Source organism: Pipra filicauda, unplaced genomic scaffold (assembly GCF_003945595.2).
Source record: "Pipra filicauda isolate LSUMZ 115617 unplaced genomic scaffold, ASM394559v2 scaffold231_size1239837_pilon, whole genome shotgun sequence".
NCBI classification, from domain to species: Eukaryota; Metazoa; Chordata; class Aves; order Passeriformes; family Pipridae; genus Pipra; species Pipra filicauda.
In genome coordinates this window covers 19,788-35,681 of record NW_024104345.1, presented here as the reverse complement: position 1 = coordinate 35,681, position 15,894 = coordinate 19,788, and positions in this window count along the sequence as shown.

The window sequence follows — 15,894 nt, the reverse complement described above, 5'->3', positions numbered from 1 at the left end:
CTTCATGTGGAAAAATGTCTTTTATTCTGTTAGCATTTAACAAATATTATTCCGGTAAACTGAAGGGATGACTAGAGTTTGCATGTAAAAATTCTGCCTTCCTTAGTGTTTCCTTATGGAATTCTGGAAGTCCTGGAGGACTTTGATGATCTTAGAGGTCTTTTCCAACCTTAATGATTCTATGATTGGAAGAAAACTGAACAGGATGTAAACTGTGAGGGGGTCTGACCCGTGTAACCCACCTGCCTCCGCGATGCCCAGCAGCTGTGAGCCCAACACCCCCAGCCAGAGGTTTTGCACTGGCAGGCTGATGCCAGCCCTGCACACAGGGCTCTCCTGTGATGCCAACTACTTACTATTTAAAGGAAATTGCTGGCCCCATCCTAGGGTGCCTCATAAAGTCTGGCTAATAGAGAATTCCAATAACCACAGTGAGGACAGTTGGTGGGGTTCATTAATTTTAGCAGTGCTGTGTCTGTAGCTATCACTTGGCTTCGATCATTCTCCTGATTTATGTCATTCCCCCATCTCCTTGAGATTTCATGTGAGGAATGCCTTGGTTTCCTAACTGTAAGCATTACTTGTATACAATGTCTTCTCATAATTAGCTCCTGTGCCCTTCAGTGCACAGGTAGTGCTTATTAATTGCCTTTAATGAGCATCTCTCACCTGCAGCAAATTGCCCTGCTCTGTTGCACACCTTAGCATGTAGCATAGCGTAGTATGATTTATTTATATAACATGCTTAAGGACATTTAGCAGCTGTAAAATGATGCATAAATGTTGACCTTGGTCTTGAGTATTTACTGGTTTTGGAGACAGCATGGAGGAAGGGAGAGGAATTCCTCTGGGGGAGGAGTTTAAGTTGATTGCACGTAGCCTTAATGCTATCACACCAGAAAAAGAATTCATTTCAGTTGGTGCAATTCTGCTGTTCCTGAAGTGTGGCAGCAAAACAGATAGACAGATGGCAGCTCTTCCTGAGGAGTATGTACAGCCAAGTTATGGTATCAGGTAGGAAAGGGGTACATTAGGACTGATAGTCTCTAAATAATTGCAGCCTGCTGACTTACCTCATGCAGTACCCTGAAAGACGTGTGATATGACACTGGCTCAGTCCCCAGCCATTCTGTCGGTGCACTCCTCCTTGCATGTCCTCCCCTGGTTTTACAGAAGTGTGTGTGTGGTAAGTGTGAATTTGCCAACTGGAGTGGGCATCACAAGGAAGATTTCCAGCAGCATCATAACATCCTAGTTCTCTCTGTCTCACTTCCCTCATTCCAATAGGCTGTTACATATGGGGTCCCACCTGTGTGAATGGTTGATGAGCCATGGACTCATTTCTGTTTGAATGCTGAAGACCTGAGGTACATTCTTACTTTCTTTGATTGCAGTGACACCTAGCTACTTACTGCCCGTGATGAATTAAAAATCACTGCTTGTGAATAATTTCATTTGGGAGTTAAATTAATGTTCCCTTTCATGGCAGTAACTTTGAGCACTAGAGCAGGACCCAGAAGAGACAGTCAGCTGAGGAAACGAGTGCAGTTTTCAGTATGAATGCAGAAAATGGCTTGAATTATTTGCTGTAATCTAATGAGTTTACGCTGGAGACGGAGCCTTCTGTGCTGTGGTGCTTATTGCTGCTTCTCAAATTCCTGTGTGTAAAATTTTCTGGCATAAACTGTACATACTGAAGTCAAATCATGCACAAATCCAGGTTGGGGGTTTTGGAAGGGGCAGGACTGCAAGGGGATGCAAAACAACAAAAAACTGACTTAAATGAATTTCATATCATTAAAGTCGTGCTATATAATTTCCTTCACATTTCCCTGGGTGACACAGTCTTAGAGTCAGCTAAGTCAAGTTTTCATCTGTTTTCATCTGCTTCCTCATGTCCTTTCTAAGTAGTACAAAACCTTTAAAAACATGGTTTTTTCAAGGTACTCAAAACCTTGCAGAGGGTCCCTTAGCAACCTGATACTCTTATCAAAAAGCAGTATGACTCATTTTCATAGACAAGATAGTAATTTTATAAAAGTTTCTTTTTTTATTTCTAGAAGATCAAGAGGAAAGATTAACATTGCTGAAGCAGAGTCTTTTCTTCATGTGGCCTCTTCTGAAAGTGATGTTCCACAGGCTCTCACCAAATACTGCATGAAACCTTTTGTTGCTCCTTGCAGTAATGAGCTTGCAGCACAAACTACAGTTTTGGTGCCTCAGTCTTGCTTAATATGTGTCTGCGCAGCACCACACAAAATATGCATGAAAATTTGCAATGGGCAATGAAACATTTATCACACGGTGCATAGTTCAAAATCATGATGCCTTTTTCTGCAGTGAGCAAGAAAGGCATTTTTGTCTGCTGGTTTATTCTCAGATTGCACCACCTCTTTCCAAAGGGAGACTTTTTGCAGGATTTTTTTGTTCTTCCTTAGGCTAGCCTGAAATTTTCCTTTATTTGGCCTGAAAGTTTAGAGCTGCATATGGAGAAATAGCCTGATAGAAAAGAAACCGATTTTGTTTTGCTTCCCTCATCTTCCACTTCCCTTGATCACAGGTCGAGAGAGAAGTGCTTTCCCTGTATGCCACTTAAAGAGAAAATCAGTTGTTTTCCGTGGAATTGCCAGTTGGTTTGTAAGCTGCTATTTCACCCGCACAGAGAAAGTGCTGTGAAATGTTCTTTGGCTCTTTGTGACCCTATCTTGGATCCATAAGGCCATGGCTCTGAGGCCAAAGGTTATCAGCCTGCAGGCACTGCAAGCGCCAGAGACAGAATGTTTCAAGCCTTGTTATACGAAGCTATTGGACAATTCAATGATGCTGCTGCTGAAGCCTGCCTGTTATGGGGTGCACTGAGGACACTTGCCCACCCTGATCGTACACACAGAATGGAAGGAGTTTCAGGGGGGCTTTGTTTTCTCATGCTATTGAAAAGCCAAGAAGTACTTTCGGAAGCAGTTTGCTAAGTACTCTGCAGAGTGGCTCTCAGAGCTGTGAATTTTTACCATCTCTGAGTTAGTAGCTGAATAATCCAAACAACACAAAGGTGTGTGCACTAAGTGTGTGTACGTGCCTGTCCTTCAGCGCTTGCTGTTTGTTCATTTCTGATCAGGAGACTCAGTGACAGGCTTTCAAGCATCGCCTGTTTACAGTTCAGTGCAACTGCTCCAGTTGGTGAAAGTCTGCTCTCTGCACTCTTTGAAGGAAGAAGAAAAATCCTGAAACTTCAGTGTAGACATGTAAGCAAAAGCATTGGCCTTCTCCCCTGTTGTACATCCCCCCAGTCAGATCTATTATGTTTACTGATGTCTAAAATATGTGCTTTGATGTGAACACAAAACTTGCTTTTGTCTGGAATGCAGACTGTGTCAGACATATCATCAAGTGGTGTCATCTGTTTGTATTGAAGCCAGTGCTTTAACTGGTCAGCTTCTCTTAATCACTTAATGAGGTTTATTGTGGATGATCAAAAGTAACTGCATGTTTTCAAGCACAGAGAGATTTTGAAAAAGTTTCTTAGTTATTAAATGTCAAGTTAAAATAATTGCTGTTTTATAAACTTGTATCTTATCTGTTAATTCATATGTAAAAAACCTAATGAATTACTAGTGCCTAGTTATTCAAAAGTATTTTTACAACCAGACCCTTATCTTTCCAAATGCTATTATGTGTCTTTAAATTTATACTAGTAAGTAGTGGCTTCAAGAGAGCACAAGTCTGTGAGATGTCACTATACTGATTTATCCCCCAGCCTGTGGAGTTTAAATGAAACTCGACCTACGACAAGTGTGTGTGAGGTCCTGGAGAAACAGGGACTGCTAAGAAGGGTTTTGAAAGACAAGAGAGTAAACACCTGACAGCTGAGGACTGGGCACCTTTTAGAGCTGTGCTGCACTGAGAGCAACATACCTAAAAACTGATGGAGAGAGGAATGATGAGAGAGTGAGGAGGAAGATGTCTGTAAGAAGCTTGAGGAGCCCAGCATTGCAGGCACTGGGGACATGGTGTGGTGATGAGCAACTGAGGAATTTGCAGAGAAGCAGTTCTGATAGTTCTGACAGGAGAGAGGCATGGCTTCGTGCTGCAGGTTGGCAGGAACAAGGGAAGAGACTGTAAAACCGGGATGGACATGAGTAGTAAATCTAGGAAGTGTTTGTCGCTAAAGACTGTGTTAAAAGGATCCAGCTTGGGCATCGTCTGAGAGAGCAACCTTACTGAGAGAGCAACCTTACGAAATCAGATAGATGAACTCCCGGGAGGGCAAGGTCAGAGGAAGATGGAGGGAATAAAGATGCCCGACACATGTGGTGAGCCTGCTTTAACCCAGCTGAAAAGATAAGCAACCCTCTTGAAATCAGAAATTCAGGCATGTAATCTTCAGAAGAGGAATTCAGGCACTGAATTATTTTCTGAGGAAAGTGCCTGCTGGTTGCCTGCAGCTAGGCTTTCATTCCATGATTAAGGGCGGGATTTAAATTTAAGCCCCATCCTTGGTGATTCCTATTAGCTATCTTAAGTAATCCCCTGCTTGTGCCTGGTTCTGTGCACTCCTGGTACCGAAAGCATTTTGTAAGGGGCCAGCAGAACATACAGACCTCACATTTTGAAAGCTGAGCGCAATGCAAAGACGATCTGTGCTGAGGAGTCCATCAGCCGCTGCCTGTCTGTTCTCCTCTCATCTATCTCTATTTGCCTCCCTGTGGCAGTGGCTGTCAGTCATTTAATAACAAACTTAATTACTGCCAGTGGCCTGTTGGGTGTGTTGTAGCGTGTGAACTTAGTTCAACAACCAACAAGAATCAGAGAAGCCAATGCAATACATTAGATTGGTGGAGGGAGAGAAAGTTTTATGGAACAAGTTGAATAGAGAAAAGGCTTCATTCTGCATCTGTTATGTACCCAAAAGTAGCTACAGTGAAATATTGGAGGTTCACTTAGAATTTAACGTGTGTCTGATAGGCTCTGTCACTGATCACATCTGTGCCTTCCTGGCGGTTGTTACACAGCACAGGTTTTGTGATAACATCTCCAGAAAGCTGTTGACAGACAAAATCCTAAAAGGTGATAATATCTTAATAACAGCTAAGCTTTCTTCTTTCTCCTTTTTTTTCCCCTCCCTTTTAGAAAAATATTTTTTCTTTTTTTTTTTTATTTTTTCTTCAGTACCTCACTGTAACTGCCAGCCAGGTCTGTAACCCCTGATCAGCTGTTGTCAAGTGCTGCAGGTGTGCTGTGATAGCAACGGTGCTTGGATTCTGTTCTGCACATGGAAGTCCAGCATTTTTTCTCTTGGAAAAAGGAGAGGATGCTTGGCTACTTCACTGCAGAGAGCTTGAGGATAGATTTTATTTCACATTAATTTGAATCTACTTGTCCTCAGGTGCCTTTTTCCCTCTCTACTTCATTCAGTTTTACTTTGTGTTAAAAATTGGGAACAGCAGGGCAGGATCTGACCATTTTTGCACTTTGTATGTTCAAGTATTCAAAAACAAATCTTAAACTGATCAACCTTGAGGATTTTATAGACTACAGATTGGATCTCATAAAATCTAGCTCCAGGTTCGCAGAGCGAGTAGTCTGGTCAAGGTTAACTAAAATTTACTTTTGTAGATATAATTCCTAATTTCTTCTAATTTCAGTGCAAAGCTACACTTTTTTTTAAAATCCCTAGATATAGAAATATACACTTATGCACATTCTTCTACAAAGTCATACCCAAGGGAACCTGCGTGAAAGGATTCAATGTGGATGTACCATCTTCACAGCAAAAATAACGTAAAAGAATTTGCCAGTGCAACTCTTCATCTGAAGGACTGGGATAAGTGGAGGTGACTGGGAAAGCAGTGGTTCTAAGACATAGCTTGTACTGGTGGACTGCAGGACCACATGTGCTCCTCTGCAGCCAAATGTTTTCCTGTCACCAGGAGGTGACAGCAGGGTTGTGCTTTCAACCTCAAAACTGGTCCCAGTGCAACCTGGGGTGAGCCTTAGAGACACAAATGTCTCATGTCCTGGAAGGGCCTCCCTGCTGTGGCACAGGGAAGCTTTTGGACCTAACTGTAACTCTGGTCTGAGGGCTCTGCCATCGTGGTGAGCATTACATCATTTTATATAAATCTGCATTTTTGTTCCCCAGCAGTTCTCATGCTCAGGTCACTGAGGTTAATGTATATAGCAGTGTCTGCTTGGTCTCACTCCCAGTGGATGGCTGAAGACTGTTGGCCCCTTTTATTTGCTATTTTGCAGGTTTAATTGTAGGACTCGTCTTACAAATGTTACGAGATGGATATCTGGGTGCTGCATCTCAGTAAAGTTTGCAACATTATTTTATTTCCACTTGGTCAATGCAATGTTCATTGGTTCCCATGGGAACACAGGTAAGCCCAGTGCTGAGTGCCTTGGACAGAACATTAATTATGCTTATAAAATTTTGTGTGCAATAGAGAATTTTAATTAAATCAAGGCTGGGGAAAAAACAAACAAACAAACAAAAATACCAAAAGCCTGAAACAGTTTTCTTTGTATCCAGGAAAATTACCTAACTCTTATATTAAAAAAATCTATACTTTCCTACCTTCCTCTAGTGATTCCTGTCATGAAGTTTCATACAGTAACTGCAAAAGGCTACAATATGACTTTGAACCAAGGGCTCAGGTGCTTGGATTTTCAGTAGGTTCATCCATCTGTAAACCAGCCAGACTTTTATGAGAAAGGAAGGAAGAAAGAAAGAAATTTTGCTGGTAATATATTGCTAACAAAAGCAGGAGACCTCATGTATGTACTTTGCATGGACAGATGCAGTTCAGCTCTCCTTGGTGTGCTTAGTTTTCAAATGAGTTGCAGTGGCACAGACTGCAAAGCAACAAAGCCAAGCTGGTCCCAAGGGACCTACAATTACTGTTCAGAAAGTTGGAGCAAGCTATTCTTCAGCGCCAAAAAATTTCAGGTTATCTAATTAAGGGGTGTGCACCACTGGTAGTGACAGTAGGAAACCAAGCACTTGCTGGAAAATTTTCCTCACCTCTGTTTTAACCTTCAGGATGAGTTGTATCTTGTCCAGTGTTTCAGCATGTGATGATTCAGGTAGGATGAGCAGGAGGTGGTACCAGCTGTGCTGCCCCAGCGGTGAAGCTGCTGCCAGCTGGAGCTCCCTGTGGGCAGAACAGAACAGCTCAGCCTGCATTGCCCATGCTAGGAGGGCTTGTGCTGCTGTCTGTATTTGTGCCCTAGACCCCAAATTCTTTTAGTAGAGCAGAGAGTGGTGCAGCCTTTTGGGGACAAGGAAAAGCTAACGGATTTTTGCTGATGCCATAATAAAACCACTTCACTGGAGCTAGTATAGACTTAGATGAGGAGATTAACTTCAGTCTTTGAAAGAACCAGAAAGCAAAAATAAAAAGTTAATAATTAATTTATTTTTTAAAAAGTAAACTGTTAGCAGCTTCTCGCTGTCTTTTGCTTTAATTCATCTTATGTTTGAACAAACATTGTGAAATCCAAACAGCGTATGAAGTATCTTGTTAAATGCAACTGGTATCCAATCCTAGTCCCACAGTTCCGTAAGCATCCAAGTCATGAAAATGAGAGGAGACAAGCTCTATTTGCAAGTTGCATTATCAGAAGAAATCTAAATAATCAATCCACTCTTTTTCATTGCAGTTTGATCACATTTTTTTTTCTTACCATCTTACTCACCCCTGTCTAATTGAGGTGCAAAACAAGGTGGAGGGGGTGGCCCTCTAATTATAAATATTTACTTTCCAAATATCATCTGTTGCTTAGGTTGAATAGGCTTCCTTTACCCCAGGAGACCTTTGCCTTTTAAGTTTTTACCTATCTGCTCACTGTTTGTTGAGGGTCGTCTCTGGAAATCCTTATTCAGTCTAATATTGCTATTTACTATCATCAATAATAGCAGCTGCAGCATCAGTGACAAGTGCTACTTATGTTACCCAAGGCTTTAGGGAGTCCAGTTGCAAAGTGGCCCTCTCCTTCACTGTACCTCCGAGGTGACCTTTGCCTGGAAATGCTACTGAAGTCCACAAGAGAGGAGCTGGAGGAGCTGTGCCTCCTCTCTGCTGATCAGCCCCGCCCTCTGTGGAGCTCACTGAGCTGAACAACCGATCAGTGAAGGAGGATCCCAAAGGCTGGTGGCCCCTATTGAAAAACTGCTTTCTCCAGGTCCTGGATAGCTGAAGTTAAAACCTATATGAATTCTGGGATCAATGATGCAAACCAGCAGAATGGAAAGACTGAAAAATGCGAAACAGAAAGCTAAAATTAAAATGAAGAGGCTGGCTGCACTTCATATTCTTCTTGTACTGACCTAAATTTAGTCCCCTATATTCAGTTTTCATGATATTTCTGCTATGGGCATGTCATTAGCTAGGTGTTTCAAATTATTTGGCTACTTATTTAGGTACTTTAAATTTAGATGTAAGAAATTCAAGGCAATCGTGGAAAAGTCTTGCTCTGTTGCAATTAGATCTTTGCATTCTGCTCTCATACTCTTATCTGAGCTAGGATGGATAACGTCAGCAAACTGTGGCATGAGAAGTTCAGGATGGACATTAGTAAGAAATTTCTACACGCTGGAAGAAGTTCCTGAGAACCTTAGATTAAGTGTCTGGTTTAGACCAGTGCCTGAGGGAGAGTCAGAGATGTGGAACTGCTGTACCAGTGGTGCAGCAGCCAGCATTTTTGGGACTCTGTGAAAGCAACCCTAAACTGTCCGTATTTCAAGTTTAGGCCAGGCGGCCTATTCCTCACGACTAGGAAATGGACAGAGAAAATTATAAACAACAACACAAATATTTGTTCTACTGTGTATTCAGAAAGGACTGAATTTTTTTTTAATGAAATGTGCTATCAGAATCCTCATTGTGCATTGTCCCTCCCCGGCAAGCCAATCTTGCCATTCCTTACTATAGCTGCAGCTTAAACGCTAGCTGTGTTTCATACTGGAGCAAACCATGTGGCTATAATCATGTTTTCAAACATAAACTCAGTCTTAAATTTAGCTTTATTTTTGCCAATAATCTTTAGTAACACTCGATGAATCTACCTATTTCAGTGGGTTCTATCTTCAGGTTTTCAATGGTCGTTCCTCAGCCAGGCTGTCCCTGGATTCTTGAGTGCTGGTGTGAGTTCCTGCTCTGAGCAGGAGGGAATGTGTACAGGTTGGGGCAGCTCATAAGGAGTTTTACACTTGTAGAATTCACAAGCTGTATGATTCTTTGCCAGATGTCATGAGATATGTCCCTGGAAAAGTTACTGATAACTTATCATTTCCTATAACAGTCCCTAGATAAGCTGTCACTGGTGAGCTGCCAAGTCCCGAGTTGCGTTCAGACTCCAAACTTTTTGTTCCAAGACACTGCACCAGCTCCTCCCCCCCATGGAGAGTAGCTGTTTTTTCCCCATAGGAGTAGAGCCCTCACAAACAGTCCTGTTGCACTGCACAGGGTGGGGCTGGATAGCAAAGCCTGGGTCACTGGGAATTGTTTGGGATACACCCTTAGCCAATCAATATTGTCCCAGCTCCAGTAATGCCTCCAAGTGAGAATGGCCTTTGGTAGGGCTTCCATCCCCAGACATTTGCCTCTACCTCTTAAGCAAAGGGTGAACTAGTTTTATCACACACGGTCCATCTTCTCTAATTCCCCCCTCGCTCCAAATATTTACTTCTCCCTCTCCTGATAAACTACTTCAGCTTAAAATATGGAGGCTGGAGATTTGTTCTCTCTGATTTTCACCCATAGCTGGCTGTGAACTATTTATAGCATCAGTCCAAACCCATTCCCCCACCCCCCCCCGTTTTATACTTGTGAATCAAGCAGAGTTAAATGAATGTCTGCATGAGAGGTGTGGGAGGCTTTAGAGAGATGAAAATAACAGGAAGGCAGCTGCTGCATGTTGGCTCCATTGGTGTGGCTCAGCACCCCCCTGTCTGTCAGGAGACGGATTGACTTACATTAATCAAAATACAGTTGATATTTTAAAAAAAGCAGAGAAACTCTTCTGCCTGGGTGCTAAATTTCCATTCATTTTGCAGTTTATCTTCCTTCACAGGCTCATCAGAAAACAGAAAGCACCATTGTGCTGATGATTGCTGGGATTCTTCTTAGACGGGTGGAAGAGGGGAACACAATACAGTTTAGGCTTTAAAATCTGGAGGTGCAGAGAGAGAAGTCCCAATCATTGCTGTGCCTGCTATTACCAAAAACACTTTTAAAGTCTGTGTAAAAGCCTGCCTTGCCAGGTGGGTGTTGCAGAAGTAGCCCTGGGAATGCTGAGATGCCCATCCCCAGAACCTATCTTCAGAGTCCAAAGCAGCACTCCAGGCATGGGGCCAGTTTTTGGCCTTGCAGAGCAGACTCAGGCGGCCCTGGAGGTTGCCGTGTGAAAGATCCTGTAGGCTGAGTGCCGCTGTGTACCCCTCTCCCTAAAGCACAGCAAAATGTCCTGTCCCTGTGGGGAGGCACTGGCTCTGCCCCTAGAAAATCTCGGCCAACCTCAGCAGACAGCTTGTCTATTCCCTCTGAAGCCATAAACACTTGGGGTAGGCATGTTTTCATCCTTGTTTGCTTGTAAAAGCCCTCTGCAGTTTGGCTGCTCTGTAAATAGCAATTACATTTAAGTCCTGCTGAGAACTGTACGTGGTGCAAAGTCCTGCAGGAAAATGCGCTTACTGCCAAGTCCAGGTGGAGGGTCTTGAAGGGGGTTGTAACTCCTCGTGTGTTATTTGGGGCCCAAATGAAGTTCCTGTGTGCCAAGTGCGATGGACAACTCCGGTGAAGGGGTCAGGCAGACTTCTGGTGTGGCTCTGGGAAAGGAAGCCTCTCCCAGGCTATGCACTGCTGACCCCTCCATCCATCGTCACTCCCCAGCAGCCTCATTGGTGTGGGAGGTCTGCTTGGTCACTGGGGTGACCACCCACCCCGACTCTCCTTGGTGGTTGTGTTTGCACGAATAAAGAGTGGCCAAAGCCTGGGGAATTTCCAGCTCTTGTAAGATGTAGACTTGCCCCTGAAACTCAAACATTTAATACAACCTCACAATGCTCAGACACGCGAAAGTACCAGTTGGGATCAAGATAGAGCAGAGAGGAAAGTTTGGTTGTGCCTAAGGAGACATCCTTATGAGGCCACTTGGGCTCGGTGCTGTGATGTGGCCCTGCGTCAGGAATGGTGTGTGCTGTGGGTGCCATTTTACTCCAGACGTTGTGTGGGTGATATCATGGAGCTGACTGGTCCCCACACATATTCTCTTGATTTGCTGTGATACCACTGCCAGGCCTTTTATTAGCACTAGATGAGAGGTGGACATATGACTAAATGGTCTAATTTTGCATAGTGCAAAAATATTGATGAGCAACAGGCTCATCAACACATAATAAAAAAAACCAGATGACTTACATCTCTTCACTGCCCTGGTGTGGTAAAACAGTGACTTCTCTATGTGTTGTGCAACCTTGCATACAACAACAAGTAATAAAATAGTAGCAAACTATGGCTGTGTTCAAAGCTTGACCCTAAAAACATTTTTGCTGCCTTGATTAACTGGAAACTGCACTTTACAGAACTTTCTGAAGAAACGTCTTTAATTTTCTGAGTTACTTTAATCATTGCTAGTAAGTACCCTGTTTAATTATTAATGTTTCATATGCTTCCAAGGATTTCATTGTTTCTTCTCCTCCTTTCGGAAACCGCTTTCTCCTCTGGGGAAATGTCTGAAGAAAGAAATGCTCTGTGGGGCCTTTGCAAGGTTTTCAACAGGCTCCTTTAGGTGAGAGTGGGGTTTAACCCATCTATCCCAACATAAGTCACCTCTGTGTGCTGCAAATGCCTAAAAACTACCTATCATCAGTGAAGGGCTCTGGATACTGTACTTGGGAAAGTGGGGTGTCTGCTGTGATGGGTGATGTTCTCTTCTTGTGTTTAAGCTGTGCTGAACCGGGCCTGTTTGGTGTGGGGGATGATCTTACCACATCCTTCAATGGCAATTCAGCCTAGCTTGTGATCAAAGCCAAAATTACAGCCATGGTGTGACATTTGAAAAGGCAGTAGTGAAAACTCTGCAAATGGTATGGGCCATTGAGAAAGGATTGAGTTGGTACTGGCACAGATGCAGCACTGAAGGAGCTTGGGTGTTTCTAAATAGGCTTCTTCCTTTTTTCCCTTTTTACAAATGGGGTTTGATCCCACTATTGTGGAGCCAGCTGGGAAAGTGAAGGAGAGCTATAAAGATCTCTTTCCAACAGCCCTGTTTTAGGAACACATCCACTTGGGACAGAAGTTCAGAGAAATTCACTTTGCTGAAGAGGCTCATCCAGATGGGCACAAAGCCAGGCTCTGCCCACTGGGCTGAAGGGTTGTCTTTAAGAGAGTTCTGTTGAGGCTGTGATTCAGGGACCATATTAATCCATACAACATCTGTGAGGATAGTAGGAATAATGTTTCCGTCTGATTCTTAAGCATTTCATAGATTTATATATATATATATATATATATATCCTAAGAGTGTAGTTTTGGAGGCTATTGTGTGTATCCCTCCCAAAATGGAGAAGTTACTATTTTTCATTAAAAATAACATTTTTTTTCTACAGGACTTGAAATAATTGTGTATTTCTGGTACTTCTGAACCCCATCTTGTTAGTTTTTCTCCATACATTTGTTGTTTTGGCTGTCTACAAAAAGTGTTGAATCTTATGTCTCTGCTTCATACTCCTGATTTTTATTCATGTCACTAACAATGGCACAGGTTCTGATCACAGTCACTCAGCGTTTAGAATCAGCCATGTCGGGCAATGCACACGTTTTCCTCCTGAAGACAAAAATTAATTTTTTTGTCTAAATTCATTTGGACAAATGAAAAAAATACTTACAGCCATCAGACCCTCTGCCTTCCTCTCATTAGAGTCAGTAAATACTTCCCTCTGATTCCTGCAGACTTTGCATTAGGCCCTTATAGAGAATGGAGCTTCTTTAAACAAAAGTATTTTTCCGTTCTTATAAGTTACAGCCACAAACATTCTGATTTTGATCATTGGTGGGTTTGAAGCAAGTTCCAAGAAGATCAGTTGCCAAATTCATACAATTTTTGTTTGTTTGTTTGTTGGTTTGGTTTTTTATTTCATTGTGCTGTATTTACCAAGGCAAGGTTTATTTTCACCCTGGAGTACAGTCACACTCCTGCTTCAAGTCTGCCAGGGTCAGCAGCAGTCCTTGTAGAAGTGACCCAACTGTGCACACAGCCCATAGACCAGTTTAGAGGAAAAGAGGTTTCAGAAATAAAAATGAGTCAGAGAAGGATGTGGTCATCATCTGACTGGAGTCACTAAATGGTTGCATTGGACCACAATGTGTGAAAGGCTGATTTGCACTGGTTGTGCCCTCCTATTAGCCTTGTTCTCCTTGGTAACCTCCTATTCCTCAGACCTTTGTGCCTTTATTTGATCTAGGATATCCACAAAGTAAGATGAGTCTGGGTGGATTCATCATGTTTAAGGATCTGTCATGCTCTGGGTTGATACAGAGGCATGATTTTGATCAGAAGGGTCAAGGACATTCTCAGCATTGCATGTCTCAAAGACTAGAAACATGTGGGAGAAATGAAGGCAGAGTGGTGCAGAAATCCACTGAGATGCTCTGCCAAGGCTGTAGGCTAGAGCATCTCCTTTTGCAGCTCTAAGCCACAGCCAGGCTTGGCTTGAACATGACCAGGGGGACACATCCAGTTCCCTCTCCACTGCCCTTGGCCACCCCTTGTGCTTGGCAGGCATACAAGAGCACTGAGACTGTATGAAATAATAGAGGATTGGCACCACTCATCAGCCTGGGACAGCATGTTAACAAAACCAGACACATTAAAGGAAGGGCTCAACATTTTCCTGGGGAGCACTGAAATTTAAACAATTGCTTTTAGGCAGTCCTTTTCAGAAAGCCCAGCTGGGAAGACCACTTGCCTTCTCTATGCCATTGTGATAAGATGCCAAACTATCTTGGAGCGGCTCCTCACTGCAGGTGGCTGCTCAGCTGGGTCCCCCAAAAGCCTTTTGATATGTTGGGGAATCAAAGGGAGAGACACAAAGAATAGGCAGAAGTTATACATATGAATGGGCACACACACAGACAGTAACCTTTCCTCCTCTGATTACCCTAGCAATAAATGCTTGTGACATCAATACTTTATGATTACGAACCCTGCACTATTACAAAGTGCTGCTTTGGAATTGCAGGTGTAGGGAGAGGAATTAATCACCTTAGTTTAAGGCAGTTTAAGTGACAGCTCAAGTTCTATAAAGTTACAGAAGTTGGAGTGAGTGAACATTATACAGATAAGCCACTAGTTCTGCAAGGAAGTTTCCTGGTGTGAGACACGTAACACATGAACTTGTTATGTGCCTGCTCTTGGCTGCATGTACTACTTCATGCAAAATAGCACCATGAAGCATTTACATGTGCTTATTTGTTTGTGTGTGTGTATGCATATATATGCACACATATTTATATGTCCATGTACATATTTAATAAGCATTTTACATATATGTGTATATAAATATCATACATTTTACACATGTTTATATATGCAGACATACAGAATGCAAAAGTGCTAGGTTGAAGTGTTAGGATGGTTTAACACTGATGGCTATTTTTAATTGAGTAAATAAGAACAGGAAACATTTCTAGCATCTGAGTTCTTGCCAGCTGCTAAGATCTAGCCAAGAGCAAGAGGTGTGTGTAGGTTTTGAGAAGAGATTAATTAACACCATATTTTTACTCCCAAATTTTGCCTGATTTAGTTAATTTCTGCACTCTTCTACATTTTATGCCTCACGGTAAGATTTATCTTCCAGGTGTTTTCAGTAGGGAGACCAAAGCCTGGTGTATTTTCTGCAGCTCTGATTGCAGTGTTGAAGTCGCAATTCAGTGGATGCAAGTGCAGATGGGGCCACAAGGACAGACAGAGGGATGGAGACATTCCATCAAGGAGGAAAAGGGCCCTTTTAGGGTAGATATGCTTGTTCTCTAGCGATTATGCAAGAAGGTGAGGAAATAAACACCAAGAAAGAAAAATGGTTTTAAAGATGGCCAGGGATAAATTCTAACCTGAAACAGTATTAAGCAGTAGAGACTAAAGTACTTGTCTGTTCTGAGACACAACCTTTTGAGGTTATGAAGCCCACTTGGCCATGTGCAACAGCTACCAGCTACCAGGGCTATGAGGTCTCTTCTCATAGCTGTATTCACAGCTAACCAAAGCAGTACAAATAATAGAGATTTAGCATATCAAAATGTTAAAAATCTTACGGGAGATGGCTTCATATAGACAACATGATAAAATCAAACCACGTAACTTGAGACTCTCAGGGCTCTCCTAGGAACGGACAATATCACCAGTTCCTGGCATCAGGAACTGGCTGCCCAGATGTAGGATCGTAGAATCATAGGATGGTTTGGGTTGGAAGGGACCTTAAAAATCATCTGGTTCCAACCCCGCTGTCATGAGGACACCTTTCACTAGACCAGGTTGCTTAGGGCCCCCATCCAACTTGCCCTTGAACACTTCCAGGCACAGGGCATCCACAGCTTCTTTAGGCAGAATGTACTTTCTTTACCTTACCAAAGAAGATGTTGCCTTTTAAAATGGTGTGGTACATCATTTCTCAGAAGGTGGAGAATCTCTGCAAGGGAAAATCTTGTATTTTGGAATAGAACATTTGATCAATTTGAAAAGAGTCAAAACTGAATATCAGATGACCATTATAAAATCTCCTAAAAGTCCTTAGGGTGACTGAAGACTTTCTCCTTGAGCATGAAACATCCCACAGCCTTCATAACAGTAGATCCCAGGCCAGTTATCTTCTTCTATGAGTTTTAGTTTGAACTA